The 24,100-nt window shown below is 35.3% G+C and overlaps 1 long non-coding RNA gene across 4 annotated transcripts in view; it reads right to left on the reverse strand.

The window, feature by feature from the left end:
- Positions 1-24,100, reverse strand: part of LOC138842731 (uncharacterized) — a 554,863-nt gene that overhangs the window by 173,499 nt on the left and 357,264 nt on the right. For 2 of the 4 annotated variants that reach the window (XR_011377557.1, XR_011377560.1), the window contains exon 6: positions 19,117-19,235. The exons of the other annotated variants lie outside the window; for them this stretch is intronic. This is a non-coding gene — a long non-coding RNA (uncharacterized lncRNA). The remainder of the gene's footprint in view (positions 1-19,116; positions 19,236-24,100) is intronic. 4 annotated transcript variants of the gene reach the window in all.

The raw sequence follows: 24,100 nt of genomic DNA on the forward strand, positions 1-24,100 counted from the left end.
TATAAGATACTGTATTATAATTGTTTACAAGAACAAAGGAGCAAAGAAGGCAAACTTCTTTTAAAGATTTTAGAATTACTTTGTGATAATAAAAATTTAGGCCTTTTTACCATTTTTCCTTCCCTCCAGTGGATGTATTTACGGAAAAGAAAGTTTAAATCAATCACTTAAACAGCACAGATCAGGTATGATATATGTCACCTATAAGGATTATATCTTTCAAATGCTACAAATGATTAATATAAATTACTACAGAGATCTTCCCTCTAAAACATTAACATCCCATAAACATAGCTTTAAATAAGCCTATAAACTCAAAAAAATTAGTCTTAAATTAAGGCTAAAATATTTTTAGTCTAAAGAGCCTAATGACCTACTTTTCTTCTAATAACTAGATCTGGCAAGTAACACAAAAAATAGATGGATTGCTTCGTATGAATCTAGACTGGACCATGTAATTGGAATTTGATTAGAGAGGTAAAATCAATAAAATCTCTTGAGCTGTATGTTTGGACATATTACACTTTCAAAACTGTACCCTATTCCTTCCTGACCACATTTATATTGGGAATAAATAATCCACTTTAAATTCCTCTTATGTCACTAAAAATTGGAATAGTGCTGTTAAAATCTTAATTAATTCAGATGAATTCATGTAATTCCAAGGATGCTAGATAATTATTATAATCTAGAAACATTTAGCAATAAAAGAAACGCTGATTAAAAGGAGCAAAGTAAAAGCATTAATATTATTTGTAACTTTTCTCAAAACCAATGAAAGCAACTACAGGAAGATAAATAAATAAATAAAGGGTGAGGGCTCCACTCTCAATGGGACACAAAATATCCCTCAAGCTGATATATTTCTCCTCAACTCTCAAGTAGAATTCAAATTTCATTAAAGTTATTATCAAGAAACAATAAAGCTCTCAGAAGAAAAGAAAGGTGAATATTATTGTGTCCTTGGAATGGGAAAGATTTCTCAAACCTAACACAAAAGCATGAACAATACACTAACTCTAAAGAAAAATTTGGTAAATGAACAACTTTAAAATCAAATAGTTCTTTCCATCAAACATCACATTGAGACTTCCACTTCTGTTTAGAACAGAAAGTCACAAGAGAAAATTGTCACTACCCAAACAAGAACAAGCTGAGAAGCCACAAACTCATATCTCAAACCCACTGGAGAGCTGAGAAGGCAAAGAAACATGAATTTACTAAACTCACTTAAATTTACTAAAGAGGGAGGACAGGAAAACTATGAGAGAAAGTCTCTGAGGACCCCCACTGCATACCAGGGAGAGGATACATGTGGCTGGAGGAGGGGCAGGAGAGCTGAGGGGCACCACCCGGGGCACAGACACATCACATTTGTGCAAGATTCAGAATAGAGTTCTAGGATGAGGAGAATCCTCAGGCCCTCTAATCCCTAACTTTGCAAAGAGGCCCTCATCTGGCCTTCATAGCAGCTGAAGCCAATGGAGAAAAATCCAGAAAACCCATTTAGCTACAAATGCGATTCCCAACACTAGCACTCTGACGAAAGGGGCAAGTTCATGACTGAGCAGAAATTTTATTTACTTCAGTCTCTACTGCTCTCTAATGTACAATGTATGGTATAGAATAAAACATTATGATTCTTTCAATAGGCTTATTAGCAGTCTGGCCCATCACCAAAAAGAATCAGTCAACATACATTTGGGTCAATAGAAATTATTCAAGGTGAAATATAAGGAGCAAAAACGAATAAGCAAAAAAGAATAAAATACTCTTTGGAACAGTATCAAATCAACTACCATAAGTATAATTGAAGTCAAAAAGAGAAGAGATTAAAAATAAGGCAAAAAAATTTGAAAAACACACAAATTATAAATCAACTATACTTCAATAAAAACATAAAATAAAAAAATAAAGTTGCTATGAACATTAGTGGACAAAAAAATAGAATCACTTTGCTGTACACTTGAAAGCAATACAACATTGTAAATCAACTGTACTTCAATAAAAAAATTAAATTAAATAAAGCTGCTATGCACATTACTGGACAAAAAAAATTTGAAAAACAATGGCCAAGAGTTTTCCAAAGTTGATGAAATCAACAAACCACATATCAAAATTTAATAAAACATTAGGCAGAATAAATAAATCACACCTAGGCCCATCATAGTCAAACTGCAGAAATCCAAAGATAAAGACCAAATTTTAAAATCAATCAGAGAACAAAAGATAGGTTATATATATATATATATATTTTTTTTTTTTTTTTTTTTTTTTTTTTTGCGGTACACAGGCCTCTCACTGTTGTGGCCTCTCCCGTTGCGGAGCACAGGCTCTGGACACAAAGGCTCAGCGGCTATGGCTCACGGGCCTAGATGCTCCGCGCATGTGGAATCCTCCCGGACTGGGGCACGAACCCGTGTCCCCTGTATCGGCAGGCGGACTCTCAACCGCTGCGCCACCAGGGAAGCCTGACAAAAGGTAGGTTATATTTTTATATATCATGACAAAGGTATAAAAATGATAGCTGAAGTCTCAACAGAAACAATGAAGGCCAGAAAAAATGGCACAGTTTCTTTACAGTACTAAAAGAAAAAAACAGTTGTTAGCCTAGAGCCTATAACTAGTAAAAATGTCCTTTTCAAACAGAGGAAAAGAAAAACGTGTTCAGATGAATCATATTAAAGAATGATTGCTGTTGTTTAAATAATTACAAAAGTTTGTATTGATGTTTATGCAGGAGTTACTCTGTAATTGCTGTATCTAGAAAATCTTTTCACTGATTTATATTCCTAAATTCTGCAGGATTTTCTAGTGAACAGGTAAGACTGTAGAGAATGAATACGTTTTCTCAAATGTCCAAAAAATGTTGCACTGAAGAAAAATAAGGTATCGTGTAAAATGAGCGCATTAGACTGACTCAAGTTTTCTTTGACTTTACAATAACTGTACTAACATTGTTTATTTTGAATGTACTGTTTAAATCCAGAAATATGTAACCCCACAAGGTTTAGAAATATTAACTATCCCTGAAAGAGAGTTCAAACAATCCCAAACCATTGAAACTTATTACTAAAATGAATGGAGCTGATTCCAGTTTGTTAGGGGCCTACCCTATGACTAGGAGTGCTCTAAACCAAATCCTGTGTAGAATACAATCTTAACTAAAGTGCAAGCAATAGAAAATGTGCAAATTTGACTGTTTAACCACAGAAATTTTTTAGAAATTAGGTGAGCAATTTCTTTTTTTCTGGAAAGAGGACTTTATCACTAACTGTGATAGTGATTGATTATCATTAATCTGCTGGGGCTACTGTAACAAAATAATACAGACTGGATGCTTTAAACAATAGAAATTTATTTTCTCACAGTTCTGGAGCCTAGAAGTCCAAGTTCAAGGTGTTGAAGGTCTGGATTCTTCTGAGGCCACTTTTCCTGGCTTGTCAGTGACCCTCACATGGTCTGTCTGTGTACTTACACCCCTGGCATCAGTGTGTTCAAATTTCCTCTTCTTCTAAGAACATCAGTCATATAGGATCAGGGCCCACTCTAACAATCTAATTTTAACTTAATCATCACTTTGAAGGCCGCATCTCCAAATAATCACATTCTGAGTTACGAGGGTTTAGGACCTCAACATATGAATTTGGGGGAAAACACAATTCAGCTCATAATACTGACATTGTTTAAGGTGTGTCACAAAATGAGAACTTAAAAGGCCAAGTAACTTTAATTCAGAATTGTTATTGTTTTTAAATTTTCTACAGACAACTTTTCCACGTGTCCTATACCTAGGATGAACCAGTCATACTGTTCCACGTGGCTAAGAACATACTTAATAATAAAATACTGAATACTTTCCTCCTAAAATCATGAACAAGGCAAGGATTTCAGTCATCACTATTTCTATTTCTATTCATTATTGTAATAGGGAACCTCACCCATGTGATAAGGCCAGAAAAAGAAATACAACACATAAAGATTGGAAAAAAACAAGTAAGCCTGTATTTATTTGCAGATAACATGATTGTGTACATAGAAAACCTAAGGATCCAACCAAAAAAAAAAAAATCCTGGAAATAATAAGTCAATCACTAAGGAAACAAACCTAATAAATAAAAATTAATTGTATTCTTATTGCACTAGCAATGTATATTGTACAATTTTTTTAATTTGCAATTGAACACAACTACTTAGGGATAAATATAATAAAAGATGTGCAAGATCTCATATCAAAATTGTAAGACATTTCTGAAATAAAGTAAATGAAATCTTTTTTAAAAAAGAGGAGAGTTTTGAGAGGATCAAGATGGTGGGGTAGAAGGATGTGCTCTCACTCCCTCTTGTGAGAACACCAGAATCACAACTAACTGCTGAACAATCATCAACAGGAAGACACTGGAACTCACCAAAAAAGATACCCCATATCCAAAGACAAAGGAGAAGCCACAATGAGACAGGAGGAGGGGCGCAATCACAATAAAATCAAATTCTACAACTGCTGGGTGGGTGACGCACAAACTGGAAACAACTTATACCACAGAAGTCCATCCACTGGAGTGAAGGTTCTGAGCCCCACATCAGGCTTCCCAACCTGGGGGTCTGGCAATAGGAGGAGGGATTCCTAGAGAATCAGACTCTGAAGGCTAGTGGGATTTGATTGCAGGACTTCAACAGGACTGGGGGAAACAGAGAGTCCACTCTTGGAGGGCACACACAAAGTAGTGTGCACATCGGGACGCAGGGGAAGGAGCAGTAACCACAGGGGAGACTGAACCAGACCTACCTGCTAGTGTCGGAGGGTCTCTTGCAGAGGTGGGGGGTGGCTGTGGCTCACCGTGGGGACAAGGACACTGGCAGCAGAGGCCTTGGGAAGTATTCCTTGGCATGAGCCCTCCCAGAATCAGCCATTAGCCCCACCAAAGAGCCCCGGTAGGCTCCAGTGTTGGGTCGCCTCAGGCCAAACAACCAACAGGGAGGGAACCCATCCTCACCCATCAGCAGACAAGTGGATTAAAGTTTTACTGAGTTCTGCCCACCAGAGCAACAGCCAGCTCTACCCACCACCAGTCCTTCCTATCAGGAAACTTGCACAAGCCTCTTAGATAGACTCATCCACCAGAGGGCAGACAGCAGAAGCAAGAAGACCTACAATCCTGCAGCCTGTGGATCAAAAACCACATTCAGAGAAAGACAGACAAGATGAAAAGGCAGAGGGCTATGTACCAGATGAAGGAAGAAGATAAAACCCCAGAAAAACAACTAAATGAAATGGAGATAGGCAACTTTCCAGAAAAAGAATCAGAATAATGATAGTGAAGATGATCCAGGACCTAGGAAAAAGAATGGAGGCAAAGATCGAGACGATGCAAGAAATATTTTAAAAAGACCTAGAAGAATTAAAGAACAAACAAACAGAGATGAACAATACAATAACTGAAATGAAAACTACACTAGAAGGAATCAATAGCAGAATAACTGAGGCAGATAACGGATAAGTGACCTGGAAGACAGAATGGTGGAATTCACTGCCGTGGAACAGATTAAAGAAAAAAGAACAAGAAGAAATGAAGACAGCCTAAGGAACCTCTGGGACAACATTAAACGCAACAACATTCGCATTATAGGGGTCCTAGAAGGAGAAGAGAGAAAGAAAGGACCTGAGAAAATATTTGAAGAGATAATAGTCGAAAACTTCCCTAACATGGGAAAGGAAATAGCCACCCAAGTTCAGGAAGCGCAGAGAGTCCCAGGTAGGATAAACCCAAGGAGAAACATGCTGAGACACATAGTAATCAAACTGACAAAAATTAAAGACAAAGGAAAATTATTGAAAGCAACAAGGGAAAAATGACAAATAACATACAAGGGAACTCCCATAAGGTTACAGCTGATTTCTCAGCTGAAACTCAACAAGCAAGAAGGGAGTGGCATGACATATTTAAAGTGATGAAAAGGAAGAACCTACAACCAAGATTACTCTACCCAGCAAGGATCTCATTCAGATTTGATGGAGAAATCGAAAGCTTTACAGACAAGCAAAAGCTATGAGAATTCAGCACCACCAAACCAGCTGTAAAACAAATGCTAAAGGAACTTCTCTAAGTGGGAAACACAAGAGAACAAAAGGACCTACAAAGAGAAATGGTAATAGGAACATACATATCGATAATCACCTTAAACATGAATGGATTAAACACTCCAACCAAAAGACACAGGCTTGCTGAACGGTTACAAAAACAAGACCCATGTATATGCTGTCTACAAGAGACCCACTTCAGACCTAGGGACACAAACACACTGAAAGTGAGGGGATGGAAAAAGATATTCGATGCAAATGGAAATCAAAAGAAAGCTGGAGTAGCAATACTCACATCAAATAAAACAGACTTTAAAATAAAGGATGTTACAAGAGACAAGGAAGGACACTACATAATGATCAAGGGATCAATCCAAAAAGAAGATATAACAATTATAAATATATATGCATCCAACATAGGAGCACCTCAGTACACAAGGCAACTGCTAACAGCTATAAAAGAGGAAATCGACAGTAATACAATAATAGTGGGGGACTATAACACCTCACTTACACCAATGGACAGATCATCCAGACAGAAAATTAATAAGGAAACACAAGCTTTAAATGACACAATAGACCAGATAGATTTGATTGATATTTATAGGACATTCTACCCAAAAACAGCATATTACACTTACTTCTCAAGTGCGCACAGAACATTCTCCAGGACAGATCACATCTTTGGTCACAAATTAAGCCTCAGTAAATTTAAGAAAATTGGAATCATATCAAGCATCTTTTCCAACCACAACACTATGAGATTAGAAATCAATTACAAGGAAAAACTGTAAAAAACACAAACACAAGGAGGCTAAAAAATATGTTACTAAATAACCAAGGGATCACTGAAGAAATCAAAGAGGAAATCAAAAAATACCTAGAGACAAATGACAACAAAAACACGACAATCCAAAACATGTGGGATGCAGCAAAAGCAGTTTTAAGAGGGAAGATTATAGCAATACAAGCCTACCTCAACAAACAAGAAAAATCTCAAATAAACAATCTAACGTTACACCTAAAGGAACTAGAGAAAGAAGAACAAACAAAACCCAAAGTTAGTAGAAAGAAAGAAATCATCAAGATCAGAGCAGAAATAAATGAAGCAGAAACAAAGAAAACAATAGCAAAGATCAATAAAACTAAAAGCTGGTTCTTTGAGAAGATAAACAAAATTGATAAACCATTAGCCAGACTCATCAAGAAAAAGAGGAAGACTCAAATCAATAAAATTAGAAATGAAAAAGGAGAAGTAACAACTGACACTGTAGAAATACAAAGCATTCTAAGAGACTACTATAAGCAACTCTATGCCAATAAAATGGACAATCTGGAAGAAATGGACAAATTCTTAGAAAACTATAACCTTCCAAGACTGAACCAGGAAGAAATAGAAAATATGAATAGACCAATCACAAGTAATGAAATTGAAACTGTGATTAAAAATCTTCCAACAAAAGTCCAGGACCAGATGACTTCACAGGTGAATTCTATCAAACATTTAGAGAAGAGCTAACACCCACCCTTCTCAAACTCTTCCAAAAAATTGCAGAGGAAGGAACACTCCCAAACTCATTCTATGAGGCCACCATGACCCTGATACCAAAACCAGACAGAGATACTACAAAAAAAAGAAAATTACAGACCAATATCACTGATGAACACAGATGTAAAAATCCTCAACAAAATATTAGCAAACAGAATCCAACAACACATTAACAGGATCATATACCATGATCAAGTGGGATTTATCTGAGGGATGCAAGGATTCTTCATTATATGCAAATCAATCAATGTGATACACCATATTAACAAATTGAAGGAGAAAAACCATATGATCATCTCAATAGATGCAGAAAAAGCTTTTGACAAAAGTCAACACCCATTTATGATAAAAACTCTCCACAAAGTGGGCATATAGGGAACCTACCTCAACATAATAAAGGCCATATACGACAAACCCACAGCCAACATCATTCTCAATGGTGAAAAACGGAAAGCATTTCCTCTAAGATCAACATAGTTTTGGAAGTCCTAGCTATGGCAATCAGAGAAGAAAAAGAAATAAAAGGAATACAAATTGGAAAAGAAGTAAAACTGTCACTGTTTGCAGATGACATGATACTATACATAGAGAATCCTAAAGATGCCACCAGAAAACTACTAGAGCTCATCAATGTATTTGGTAAAGTTGCAGGATACAAAATTAATGCACAGAAATCTCTTGCATTCCTATACACTAATTATGAAAAATCTGAAAGAGAAATTAAGGAAACACTCCCATCTACCATTGCAACAAGAAGAATAAAATACCTAGGAATAAACCTACCCAGGGAGACAAAAGACCTGTAGCAGAAAACTGTAAGACACTGATGAAAGAAATGAAAGATGATACAAACAGATGGAGAGATATACCATGTTCTTAGATTGGAAGAATCAATATTATGAAAATGACTATACTACCCAAAGCAATCTACAGTTTCAGTGCAATCCCTATCAAATTATCAATAGCAGTTTTTACAGAATTAGAACAAAAAATCTTAAAATTTGTACAGAGACACAAAAGACCCCGAATAGCCAAAGCAGTATGAGGGAAAAACACGGAGCTGGAGGAATCAGACTCCCTGACTTGAAACTATACTACAAAGCTACAGTAATCAAGACAACATGGTACTGGCACAAAAACAGACATATAGATCAATGGAACAGGATAGAAAGCCCAGAGATAAACCCACACACCTATGGTCAATTAATCTATGACAAAGGAGGCAAGGATATACAATGGAGAAAAGACAGTCTCTTCAATAAGTGGCGCTGGGAAAACTGGACAGCTACAGTTTACATTTACAGTTTCATTACAGAATGAAATTAGAACACTCCCTAACACTATACACAAAAATAAACTCAAAATGTATTAGAGACCTAAATGTAAGACTGAACACTATAAAACAGAGGAAAACATAGGAAGAACACTCTTTGCCATAAATCACAGCAAGATCTTTTTTGATCTACCTCCTGGAGTAATGGAAATAAAAACAAAAATAAACAAATGGGACCTAATGAAACTTAAAAGCTTTTGCAAGGCAAAGAAAACTACAAAGAAGACAAAAAAACAACCCTCAGAATGGGAGAAACTATTTGCAAATGAATCAACGGACAAACGATTAATCTCCAAAATATATAAACAGCTCATGCAGCTCAATGTTAAAAAAACAAAGAACCCAGTCCAAAAATGGGCATAAGACCTAAATAGACATTTCTCCAAAGTAGACATACAGATGACCAAGAAGCACGTGAAAAGCTGCTCAACATCACTAATTATTAGAGAAATGCAAATCAAAAGTACAATGAGGTATCACCTCACACCAGTTAGAATGGGCATCATCAGAAAATCTACAAACAACAAATGCTGGAGAGGGTGTGGAGAAAAGGGAATCCTCTTGCACTGTTGGTGGGAATGTAAATTGATACAGCCTCTATGGAGAACAGTATGGAGGGTTCTTAAAAAACTAAAAATAGAATTACCATATGACCCAGCAATCCACTACTGGGCATATACCCAGAGAAAACCATAATTCAAAAAGACACATGCACGCCAATATTCATTGCAGCACTATTTACAATAGCCAGGACATGGAAGCAACCTAAATGCCCATCGACAGACGAATGGATAAAGAAGATGTGGTACATATACACAGTGGAACATTTCTCAGCCATAAAAGGGAATGAAATTGGGTCATTTGTTGAGACGTGGATGGATCTAGAGACTGTCATACTGAGTGAAGTAAGTCAGAAAGAGAAAAACAAATATCGTATATTAATGCATATATGTAGAACCTAGAAAAATGGTACAGATGAGCCGGTTTGCAGTGCAGAAGTTGAGACACAGATGTAAAGAACAAACGTTGGACACTAAGGGGGGAAAGTGGTGGGGGTGTGTGTGATGAATTGGGGGATTGGGATTGACAAATATACAGTAATATGTATAAAATGGATGACTAATAAGAACCTGCTGTATAAAAAATAAAACAAAATAAAATTTAAAAAAAAGGAAATAACATGGACATAGATTAAAAGAGTCAATAAAACTAAAATATAAATCTTCTCCAAATTTGGGATTTAATTTTATCCCAATAAAACCTGAACAAGCTTTTTTGCAGAAATTAATAAGCTGATTCTAAAAGGTACATGGAAATCAAAGGATCTAGTTATAGACAAAACAATCTTGAAATATAACAAAGTGGGAAGGCATTTTATCTGATTTAAAGACTTCCTATGATGCTACAATAATCAAGACAGTGTCATTGATAAAAGACTAAATAGATCAATGGAATAGAATAGCAAATAGTATTACGAATATACAAGTAAATAATTTTGACAAATAAACCAAAGTAAACGGGAAAAGGAGTCTTCTCAATAAATGGTACCAGAACAACTGGATATCTATAAGTAGGTAAATGAACCTCAACATCTACCATGGACAAAAATTTGTGATCAGTCATAGACCAAAACATAAAAGCTAAAACTATACAACATAGAAAGAAGAGAAAATCTTTATAAACTTGAAGTAGCAATATTTCCTTAGGGAAGACCCAAAAGCACTATCACTAAGAGGAAAAAGAGCTAACCTTTAGAACGTTATGAATATTAAAGTCATAAAATACAAAAACACCATTAAGAAAATTAACAGAAAAGCCATGAACTGGGAGCAGTAAAAAGACAACCTAAGTTTTTAAAGTGGTGAAAGACTCAACAGCTGCCTCAGAAAAGAAGATATAACAATGGCCAGTACACTCTGAAAAAAAAAGTGGTTAATATTATCAGCCATCAGAAACATACAAACTAAAACCACAGTGAGATACCACACACACACAACGTACAACACACACACACACACACACACACACAGACTAGAATGACTAATATTAGTTTTAAAAGAACTCTTAAAAATGTTGATAAAACTCTCATCCATTGCCAGAGGGTATCTCAGGAATTTTATTAAATCAATATAATTATTAATGTAATTAATATAATATATTAATTATTAATATATAGGCTATAAGGAAAATCGATTTTACTGTCTTGATAGATGCTAAGAAAAAAAAGCACTTCACAAAATGCAGAACCCACTTTTAGTAACTCTCAGTAAACTAGGAAATGAAGGGAATTTCCTCAACCTGAAAACAGTCATCCTACATCCCACCAATAACATCAATAAAATCTATTGATAACATCAACCTTTAAAGGATAAAACCAGGATCCTTTATCCGTAAGACTGCAAACAAGGCAAGTTCTTGCCACTTTAATTCAACACCTTACTGGAGGTTCAAGGCACTGGAATAAGGTAGGAAAAGGAGCGATAAGTTAGGGAATGGAAAGGAAGAGATAAAACTCTATTATTTGTAAATGACATGATCACTTATACAGAAATCTTAAAGAATCTACTAAAAAAGGAGATATAACCAATAATTAGATTTAACAAGGTTGTAAGAACTAAAAAATTTTGAAAAATTTTGCAAAAGTAGAACAAGTATTTCAAGGTCTATAATAAAGCTACAATAATTAATATATTGTTGTATTGGCTAGGGATCAATAAAATACAACACAGGGGTCAGCTAACCATGGCCCATGGGCAGAATCTGGCCTCCTGCCTTTTTTGTACATGAAGTTTTATTGGAATACAGCAATGCCCATTTATTTGCATGTTATCTATGGCTGCTTTCATGCTACAGCAGCAGAGTTTAGTAGCTGTAACAGAGAGTGAATGGCCTGAAAAGTCTAAAATTTTTACTCTTCCGTTTACAAAATCAGTTTGCCAATACCTACGATATAGTGTTCATAAACATTCACGTATATAGTCAATTGATTTTTGACAACGATGCCAAGGAAATTCAATGGGGAAGTAATAATATTTAAACAACTAGTCCTAGAAATTTTTGATAATTAGATGGAGAAAAATCTTTATACTTACTTCATCATATTATAAAAATTGATTTGAAATTGATCATTAATCTAAATGAAAAAGCTAAAGCTATAAAATTCTAGGAGAAAGCAGGAGACAACTTTCATGATTCAGAGTTATTTCTTCTCATAAAGGACACAGAAAGTACAAACCATGAAATAAATAATTGCTAAATTGGGCTTGGTCAAAATAAGAGACTCTTGTTCTTCAAAATATACTCATAAGAAAATAAAAAGGTAAGCCACAGACTGGGAAAAAACGTTTGAAAGATACATATCTGATAAAGGGTTCATATCAAGAGAATGTAAGTAAATCTTACTACTCAATATTAGGAAGAAAAACAACTTAATTTTTTAAAAGATAGAAATATTTAAAGGCTTTTCACCAAAAAAGATAATTAAATGTCAAACACATGAAAAGATGTTCAACATCATTAGTTGTTAGGGATATTCAAAGTAAAACCACAGTGAGAATCCACGACATGACCACTAATTCAGAGAATGTCCAAAATTAAAAAGACTCACTCACCTCACACCATTCAGAATAGCCATCAACAAAAAGTCTACAAACAATAAATGGAGAGGGTGTGGAGAAAAGGAAACCCTTCTACACTATTGGTGGGAAAGTAAATTGGTACAGCCACTACGGAGAACAGTATGGAGGTTCCTTAAAAAACTAAAAATAGAACTACCATATGATCCAGCCATCCCACTCCTGGGCATATATCTGGAGAAAACCATAATTCAAAAAGATACATGCACCCCAATGTTCACAGCAGCACTATTTACAATAGCCAAGACATGCAAGCAACCTAAATGTCCACTGACAGATGAATGGATAAAGAAGATGTGGTACATATATACAATGGAATATTACTCAGCCATAAAAAAGCATCAAATAATGCCATTTGCAGCAACATGGATGGACCTGGAGATTACCATACTAAGTGAAGTAACACAGAGAAAGACAAATACCATATGATATCACTTATATGTGGAATAAAAAAAATGATACAAATGAACTTATTTACAAATCAGAAACAGACTCACAGACTTCGAAAACAAACTTATGGTTACCAAAGGCAAAATGTGGTGGGGAGGGATAAATTAGAAGTCTGGGATTAACATATACACACATTATATATAAAATAGATAATCAACAAGGACCTACAGCGCAGGGAACTCTACTCAGTGTTCTGTAATAACCTATATGAGAAAAGAATCTGAAAAAGAGTGGATATATGTATAACTGAATCACTTTAATGTACACCTGAAACTAATATAACATTGTAAATCAACTATACTCCAATATAAAATAAAAATTAAATTAAAAAAAAGAAAGAGCAATGAACACAGGAAGGTGACATAATATGCACCCCAGTGTGGATCAAGAACTTTTACTTATTTTATATGTCTTGGGCAGAATACATTAAAATACAATTTTAATGAGAAAAAATAAAAAGACGCACTACACTAAGTGTTGACAACAATGTGGGACTCTCACACGTTGCTACTGGGAGACAACACGACAGTTACTTTGGAAAACAGTTTAGAAGTTTCTAATAATGCTGAATGTTTCTTTACCATATGATCCAGTAATCCTATTCCTACGAATTTCCTCAAGATCAATGAAAATGTGCTGCCACGAAGTCTTCTATGTGAATGTTCATAGAAGCCTTACCCGTCAGTAACATCTAATTGTGCATCAACAGGTAACTAGATAAAAACAGTGTCCCAGTCGTACCTTGGGATACTGGTCAGCAATGAAAATAAACCAACTACTAACACATGTGACAACAAAGATGTATCTCGAAAACATTACGCTAAGTGGAAGAAACCAGACACAAAAGAGTACATTTTGCACGATTCCATTTATGTCAAACTTTAGAAAAGATGAATCAAATACACACCAGAGAAAGTACATCAGTGGTTGCCTGGCTTTGGGATTTGGGGCGATGGAAGAAAGATTGCCTGGGTTGGGATACAAGAGAAAAATTTCTGCTGTGTATATGTGCTGTATTTTGATTACAGTAGTGGGCTATACAGATGTATGTAATTTTGTAAAAACACGTCAATACACATAAAAAACAATCTTATGGTTACCAAAGGGAGAAGGCGGAGGGATAAATTAGGATTTGGGATTAACACATACACACTACTATATATAAAACAGATACCCAACAATGACCTACTGTATAGTACAGGGAACTCTACTCAATATCATGTAATAACCTATAATGAAAAAGAATGAATATATATGTATACGTATAACTGAATCACTTTGCTGTACACCTGAAACTAAAAAACATTGTAAATCAGCTATACTTCAGTATAAAAAAAAAAAGCAAAGCTGCAATTAGATTTAGGATTTATGACACTAAAAAAAAAAACCCAAGTCAAAATGTACACTCAAAATAGGTGTATTTTCTTGTATGTAACTATATTTCCATAGAGTTGATTTAAAAAAACACATGAAAAGCAATGAAATGATCTCTTTTGATAAAAACCAGTCATACTTTTGTTTCATTTTTCTTGCTGAAAACAGGGGGCCATTAGCCTTAGCTAGCTAGAGGGGAACTCTAGTATATTTTTGGTTTATTTTAGAAGACTTGAAATATTACTACTGTGAAATTGTTAGCTCTCTTTAATTGAGAGTGTACTCATTGTCAGGCACTTTCCATGTTCTCTTCTGGAGGAAAAGTATCCGGGAAAACTGAGCTTCCAAAGAACCTGTTTTACTAGCCAATGGGGACCCTGACGTTAACTGCCAGAGAGAGGATTTGCTCATTGATCCCAGGTCGGCCTCACTCTCAGTTGTATTCTTTATACCATATTGCCTTGGTGGTGCCAACACACGCCATGAGCCAGCACAACAACAATCAAAACTCTCTGTGAATTTTCAGTCTTTATTACAGTGAAACAAACTTTTCAGTTTGTTTCTTTAGAGATCACACAACTCGTCAATAATTTTTAGTTTCCTATTCCCCAACAAGTTTCTGATTTGACCTGATTATAATCATTGTTCCACATCTATAAAGGTAAGAGATACATCTAAGGTGTGATCTAAGCAGGCTCCCACTTTTGAGGCTTAATGATTTAAAGAACTGTTATCATCAACCTATTGGGACTAATTCAGAGAATGGTTTAACACAGGTGAGCTTACCTGTCCCCTGCACAACGGAACCATCTATCGATATGTTGATGACCCTCCCCCCATCACTTTAAACATAATGAGAAATCATTTTTAGCCAACCTCACTCTGAAGCTTGGCATGGATTTTAAAATCACTGCTAATTATTTTAGACAAAAATAGAGGGGAAATGATTGCCATTGATTCAAGCAGTTAACTGAGTGTTAATGGGATGTCATTTTGCATAATTCAATTATAGTTTGTTGACATTAGAAAATAATTGAACATTTGTAGTCAGCTTTTAACGGTCAGTTCTGTTAGCATAGTACCCTGGGTACAATCTGGCTTTTTTTCTCAGCACAGTGCAAATTCTAAAGAGTCAAAGTGTGCACTATTCATTTCCAATTAGTCCTTAATTGGACAGTTCTCTTAAGGTGCTTGTTTTCCTCCCTTTTTCATTTTTTCGCCTATACTAACATAAGTCACTTTCTTGGCCTTGAGTATTCTCATCTGTCACATGCCTCTGCACTTACGTCAATTTGTATTTTAATTAGAATCTGAGAGTTTCTTCTTTTGGCCTACACGTATAGGAAGATTCGACAAAAAGACAATGAAGAATACTTTATATGAGAGTGAAGTGAAGTTACCAGAAATTATGCCACAACAAAGCAGAACCTGCTGGTAATTCTGCACGATGCCACTGTAAACAAGACCGAGGGCTGTGCACACCTAAGGCTGCTACTAAACCCCTATCCCAGCGGAAGTATTAAATTATGACAGATATCTGGGACACAGAACTGGGAGATACATCTGAGTCCTTCTGGCTCTCGTTCTTTTGAGCAGCTGTGTCTAAGTTTCAAATGACTGACCACAAGGAAGAAAGACCAGGTGGTATATCTCAATAATTACTGAATTCTGTGTGTATCACATTTCTACTAAAATCCAGACAGTGTTTTAAGCGCTGGTGACACTATAAATAAAGTAGGAGAAGTTCTTGCTCTTAGGAACTTAGATCCTAGTGGGGAAGTCAGTAATAAACAGATATATAAACAAATACGTATCAATTAGGATCAGTGCTGTGCAGAAAAGCACAACATGGAAAATGCAAGGGAGCGTCGCTATTGTATATGGGATGGCTGGGGGAGGCGTTCTGAGGAACTGACGTCTGAAAAAGGTGAAGAGGTGAGTGATGTGCACGTGTGCGTGAGGAATATTCCAGGCAGGAGGAAGGAGCATGCAAATACCTGCCGGAAGGAAGCGTTCAATAAGTTTGAGAAATACCGGGGGTGGGGGGGCGGGGGCTGACGTGGCCAGAGCCCAGCACAGGGAGGTGGAGGCTGCTGACACTGGACCCAAGACCAGGGGTCAGATCACGTCTACCTCAAAAGACATGGGAAGAACTTTGGGTTTCATCCTAAGTTGGATGGGAAATCACTGATGATGTAAACAGAATTATAGGCAAAGTATAACAAAGTGAAAATTAAATCTTTACTCACTTGCTCTTAAAGACCGCCATGTCTGAAGGAAACAAATTTATAGGCATAAACTCACGGCACTTACACATTTGTTCTAAAGCTTGGTGGATGCTGTCCTTTGCACCTCAAGTACATATCGGGCTAGATTCATGCTATGCCTTGTCACATTCAATTATAATTAAGTGGGCGTATCTGTCCCCCTGCTAGATTATGAGCTACCTGAGCATAAAACCTTTACAGAATGTATTCCAGAACTCACTGTAGGGCCTGTATGTATTTTAAAAATTGACAAGAAGCTAGTAAACTCTGTCTGTTAACAAGATTGTTGGTATTTCCTCAGTCAGGAGAGTAACATAGACATCTCTCCTTCCATACTCACCATAGAAGGTTGTACAGTAGAATTAATCTGGCCCTTTGCATGTTCTGCACTAAAATTGAGCCCAACACTTCAACACAAAAGGGAGACTTCACAGGCCCATGGATGTTATCTATTCCTGATTTTGCTAATTCGAAAAGAAATGAGAGTCTTAAAAATTCCTAGGAGACTGTGTTTTCTGTAACAGGTTTGTCATTTACCAGTCAGTAAACTAGCTGATTTCAAAGACCCATTGTTAAAAGTGAAAGATGTTATTTACAGATATCAAATTACATGAATTGACCTTTTCTAAAATATTAAGAATGCTGTTGTTTCTCTTGCACTCAAATTTCTTAAATGTCAGACGAAAGTAAATGCCAAATGTGAAAACTTAAAAATAGTATGAAAACATATGCTATTTATAATTCTTAAAAGACAAGTACTCTTTGTGTCAATTTGTTATGTGATTAAAGTCTCAGGAAATCATGTGGCATAGCTTTAAACACAATCCTTCATGAAATTCACTTCTTTTATCTTCCAATAGGCATATATCACCATTACTTTATTTCATACTTGTTTATTATATTCTCATTAAACCTAATGAAAAATATAAATTATCTACAGTCAATAATTTTAAGTGTTTTCAACGTATATATTTTACTGTGAAGAGGCAAAGGAGAACAAGCATCTTTTCTAAATAATACACAAGAATAATTTTTCTTACCATCTGACTGTAAACATGTATTTTAAAAAGTGGACTCCCCTGTGTATCATTCAGTTAAGTAGCATATATTCAATTGTCTTTCCTTTGATTGTTTATCCCAAGAAGTCCTCCTAAGTCTTTTAAGTTATTAATTCAATCACGCAACAAACTGGTTGACACTATGCTGTGCCCTCTGCTGTACGCTGAGGGAAAATAAATTTGAAGACATAAGTGGACTCTTGTATCCCAACCTCCCAAATTACACAGATAACATGTCTGAAAGGCATACTGTTATTTTTCTCAAAAATGGTAACGCTCCAAAAATAATTTTCAATGCAGAATATTCCTCACTATAAATAACGTAGCATTTAAACACTGAATAATAGAAAATTTACAGGATTGAGTTACATTTTTCTTCCTGGAATTGAGAACAATCTGACTTTCCAGGGACAAAAAATAACGTATTACAGAATTATCACTCTTTTGTTGAAATGAATATATCATTTTTCAAACGTCATGGTTCTTATGTTCTACTTAGAAATTTTTACTTGTTGCAAGTTCACTGAGAATGTCTCCTATGCTCTTTTCTAGAAATTTTATAATTTTAGCTGTTATACTTGGGACTTGGATCCATTTTGAGTTAATTTTTATGTATGAGGTCAAGTAAAGATAAGAGCTCATATTGTTGCCTATAGATTTTCAATTGTTACAGTGCCTTTTGCGGGGGGAAAAGAAACTATCTTTTACTCACTGACTTGCCTGGACCTTTTCTAAAATACTAAGATAATTTTGCTGAAAAGCAATTGGCCAATTGGCCATATATGTACAGACTGATTCCATCGATCAATATGTCTGTACTTATAGAAAACTCATCCTGTCTTGATTAATATAGCTTTAAAAAAAAGTCTTGAAATCTGGTAGTTGAATCCTGTAAGTTTTTCTTTTTCAAAATAATTTTGGTTATTCTGTGTCCTTTTTATTTCTGTATTATCTTTAAAAAAGCTTGTCAATTTCTACAAAAAAATGTTTGGCTGCGATTTTGATTTGGATTGCATTTAACTGTACATTAATTTGGGGATAATTGGCATTTCAGCACTATTGAGTTTCTCAATCTATTAGTGCGGTGTATATATATCTATCTACTTAGATAGATTCTTTATTGTATTTTAGCAATGATTGTAGTTGTCACTATGTACACCTGGCACATACTTTGTTAAATACACCCCTAGGAATTTCATATTTTAATACAATTATGAATGGCATTGTTGTCAATTAACGTTTAAAAGAAACTGAAAACTGAGAAAAAATGTGTTTCCTATTTACCCACATAGTTCCCATTCTGCGGAGCAACAGAAACACCAGACTCACTACCAGAACTTCTCTGTGGGTCCACAGAGACAACAAACTCACAGATGCAACAGGGTCCCGGAGAACTTTCCGAAGTTCGTCCCTCAGGTCCCGACTTTGGTGACTGCACACACCCGGCATCCTGAATTTCTGTGCAAGGTCCATCAGCTAGCCACCTGACCCTGTGTTTCGGGAAGACTGGTTAGCAACTCTTTATCTGATCTTCTCTTTTCCAGGTCTTCACTCTCCAGGTCCTTATTCCCAGAGTACCGCACTGTGGCTCTGCTTCCCTGACTTTGTCATTTCTATTCGCTATCCTTTCTGTAAGAGCCCTTATAAGTTTTTAAAGAGACCTCAACACCCTCCTAACCATGCGATCATAGTTAATATCACCAGTAATGGGACAGATGATGTCATACACACTTTGATAGGTGTGCTGAGGTGGATATGAGAGCATTTCTGATGTACTGCTACCAAAAATGTATAATCTGAATCTAATCCTGAGGAAACATTCGACAAGCCCAAACTGAGGGGCATTTTACAAATATCTAACCTCTGGTATTAAAAATATGCCAAGGTTATGAAAGATAAATATCTCAGGAAGTGTTCCAAAGTAAAGGAAAGTAGAGACATAGACATCTGAATGTAATGTGTGCTTGTGAATTAGACCTTGGGCAAGAAAAAAGTTTTCTTCTATAATAAAGGACAATGGTTAGACAACTGATACATTTTAACTACCTATAAGGTATTAGGATCAAAGTTAATTTCCTGATTTTGATAATTGTACTAGTATAAGAATGTCTGTTTTAGAAAATGTACACCAAAGTCTTTAGAGAAAAAAAAAAGGACATCTTGTCTGCAACTTTCAAACATCTCAGGGGAAAAAAGTAATGTAAATGTGGTAAAATGCTAACATTTGGGGAATATGAGTAAAGAGCATTTGGGAATTTTTTGTACTAGTTTTACAACTTTGCTGTAAGTCTGAAACTTTTTCCAAAATTTTTTTTTAAAACCCCTGGACCAAGACTGCAGGTGAGCATATGCTTTTATCTCCTCCTCCTGAACTACCATTAAAATACAGGGAAGAAAGAAAGAAAGAAAGACAAAAAGGAAAAGAGAAGGAAGGGAGGGAGGAAAGATATAAATCCATAACAAGTAGATAACAAAGACATAACATAACACACATACATAACAATGTAATATACACAAATAACAACAGAACAAAGACACACCTTTGCTTAGGAAGTTTATCTGAGGATCTCAAAGAAGTGAAGCAAGAAAGAGTGACTGGGAAGAGTGTGCTCAGCTCAGTCGCCAAGAATGTCCTGTCCAGCTTGGAATAGGGAGGATGGAGAGACGGAGAGGGAGGCCCTATGGGGCACAAAGAATACAAAATAACTCAGAGGCTGATGGAAATGGCCATCTGACAGAGGTCAAGAATTCCTTCCTTAAAATGTAAGTAAGCTAAAAGCTCCATAAAAACAAAAAATGTGTACAAAACAAAATGATCCAAATTATTATATGAGAGAACTGGTCCAAATAGAGAAAGCCAATGGAATCTAAGCAGCAGAATGAATTAATTACTGCAGAATACAGATTAAAGCTGAACAATATTAGAATTATGGCCAAAAGATATATCTTTCTTTATCCAAAGGTTTTGTATAAAACACATGATCCAACACTCCGGCAACACTAACAAGTAAACCAACATACAAGAAACACATACAACAAAGAGAAAGGCTTCAAATAGAAAGGTTTCATTGGAGCTACTCATCCATCCATCTCTAAAAATAGTCTAAAGACACTGGAATATAAAAAAGTAACAGAAGACGAAGACAAGATCAGAGAAGGTTACAATCGTGTGTTTAATTTTTTGGTAATATTTTCAATCTTTGGCTGTGTGGCAGGTACGTGGGGAGTCTTTTTCTGTTTTGCTCTTCTGACTTTTTAGTATGTCAAATATTCCATAATGTTATTTCCAAAGTAAAATTAGTCAAAATATAAAAGTATACATTTGTGCGTCCATGTGGGTCTCCATTTTTCCAAGGAAGGCAAACACTATTGCCCAAAGAGGAAACAGTCTCCCTGGACTGAAAGGTACTTCACTCGTGAAGATTGTGTGTTGGAGAGACTTACTTTCTTGATAAAAACTCTGACAATAAGAACTTGATTTGCTGATTTATCAAGTTAAAGCAAGATCTGAATAAGACTAAATTTAACCATACCCTGCTCTATATTTCATGAAGCAGACTTTCATCATTTGTGATATCTTTCCAAGGACATTTGTGTCAAATTTTACTATGACAGCTATATCTTTGACATAACCTCTAACCTCCATTATTAACAAAATTTCTTGGCCTGAGAGCATTTTTTTAAGAAAATAATGTTAGTCAGTAGAATATGCACAGGTAACTTTTCACTGTAAAGTAGGAACGACATTCTGTGTCCCTTTTCCCTTTACATTTTCTGTTCCCTAAAATGTCAGAAAAAGCCACAATATCTTTTTGGTGTTGATTATTTTCTATTATCTACCTCACTTTTGTGAGAGACTAAGAAAGCTTACAGAAACTAGAGCTTCTAACAATGGTACAAGTAGACATAATGCAGAATTTTATTTATGCTCCCAGCAAACTTCTGCTGTCATTTAGATTTAAACAGAGAACTGACAGGACAAATTTCACCACTGCCAAATCCTCGGACACTAAGTGAGGTTATAAGTCCCTAATGGGAATTTTAAGAGTAGAGTTGAGAACTCCTGTCACCTTACCATTCATGTGGAGCTGAGCACTTCTCTTTTTGTCACTGAACCTGTAAGAATTCCCTCTAAGACAAAGTAAAGGGAAAGGCTTAAAAGGTTCTGAAAGTTATTGGAAAGAAAATGTAGCACATTTTCTGTTTGGTCAAATCAACAGAGACAGGAAAACTTCTCTCCAGCAAGTGTGGGTGACTTTTTCCTTTTTTAATATGAATCAACTTGTTAATTGAAGTTTAATTGAAATTAGGTTTATTACTACTGAGTAAAAAGCCTTGAATGCCTCAGAGCAAATGTATTTTGAAGAGGAACTGTTTTTCAATGTATTTCATTCAGTTTGCAGCAATGGAAGAAAAAGGTCGTGTTTAAATTCTTGCATATGTAACTGTCAAGACATAATCAAGCTTTCTTTCATTTGGCAGGAAAATAGCAGAGTATACCAATTCAGTGTGAGAGAACTTTCCTTAGGTCTGTAAGTGTCTTAATTTGTTATGAACATAAATATAAATTTACTAGCATGAGAAAAGAAATTAAATACTAGAGGACAATTCAGTAAAAATAACAGAATTAAATAATATATCTGGATTTTTTCATTATCAAAAGTTTACATTAAAAGCCTTAAAAAAGTGTACATATACTTGGTTGACTAGAGAATAAGAATCTGAGCAGGAATTACTGGAAATTTTAATGTGGGGAGAAAAAGCTTAATGAATTCCATTCTTTTAAATCTTTTTGTATTTCTCTTCTTTCTCACATAAGTCTCCAGGTCAACTGCGGAATTTGTAGGGATAAAAATGTCAATCATTTCACGCATGGACAAAAGGTCAGTTAACCTCCTCCTTTCCTTCCACCTGGTCACAAAAACTATCAGTATTTAAACACGTAATTTAAAAGTTTCCTTTCTTTTTTTTTCCCCCTTGTTTGGACTAAGTTTAAAGTGTTATCTTAAACTGAGCTCTACTTTGTATACTTAACTTTTGAATTTCACATCTAATTTTGGTTTATATAGGTTTAGTGTTCCTGCTGAGCTATGAATTTAACTAGTAAAAAGGAACTTAAATTTTCAAGTGGACAACATGACAGAAATCAGTAGTTGTTTAAAAGCTAGATGTGCAAACAGCCTAACCCTGTGTATCTTGGTTCGAGTCTGCTCAGCCGGCAAAAAGACGCTTCCCAGGACACCTAATTTTTATTAAAGGCTAATTCTGAATAAATTTATTCTTACAAATTAGAAAAGATTTCCAGCTGAGAAATCTTTACCTTTAATTTTAAGTTTAAAGTAGGTGAAAATGTAAATAGTAAGTTTAAAAAAATCAAAATTATTTTAATTTTAAAATTTACATAATTCAAATACCTAGGAATAAACCTACTTAAGGAGGTAAAAGACCTGTACTTGGAAAACTATCAGACACGGATGAAAGAAATTGAAGAAGACACACATGGAAAGATAAACTGTGTTCTTGGATTAGAAGAATTAATATTGTTAAAATGACCATACTACCCAAGGCAATCTATAGATTCAGTGCAATCCCTATCAGAATACCAACAGCATTTTTTACAGAAGTAGAAAAAAATAATTTTAAAATTTGCATGGAAACACAAAAGACCCTTAATAGCCAAAACAATCTTGAGAAAGAAGATCAAAGCTGGAGGAATCACACTCCCTGACTTCAGACTATACTACAAAGCTACAGTAATCAAAACAGTATGGTACTGGTATAAAAACAGACATACACTTCAATGGAACAGGATAAAAAGCCCAGAAATAAATCCATGTCAATTAATCTATGACAAAGAAGGCAAGAATATACAATGGAGAAAAGACAGTCTCTTCAATAAGTGGTGCTGGGAAAACTGGACAGCTACATGTAAAAGAATAAAATTAGAACATTTGCTGACACCATATACAGAAATAAAGTCAAAACGGATTAAAGACCTAAATGTAAGACCAGATACTACAAACCTCCTAGAGGAAAACTTAGGCAGAACACTCTTTGACATAAATCGCAGAAATATATATTTTTTGGATCCATCGTCTAAAGCAAAGGAAAAACAGCAAAAATAAACAAATGAGACATAATTAAACTTAAAAACTTTTGACAGCAAGGGAAACCATCAACAAAATGAAACTACAACCTACTGAATGGGAGAAAATATTTGCAAATGATATGACTGATACGGGGTTAGTATCCAATGTATACTAACACCTCCTACAACTCAACATCAAAGAAACAAACAACTCAATTTTAAAAAGGGCAGAAGGGACTTCCCTGGTGGCACAGAGGTTAAGAATCC

The sequence above is a fragment of the Globicephala melas genome, chromosome 6, assembly GCF_963455315.2.
Source record: "Globicephala melas chromosome 6, mGloMel1.2, whole genome shotgun sequence".
Lineage (NCBI taxonomy): Eukaryota > Metazoa > Chordata > Mammalia > Artiodactyla > Delphinidae > Globicephala > Globicephala melas.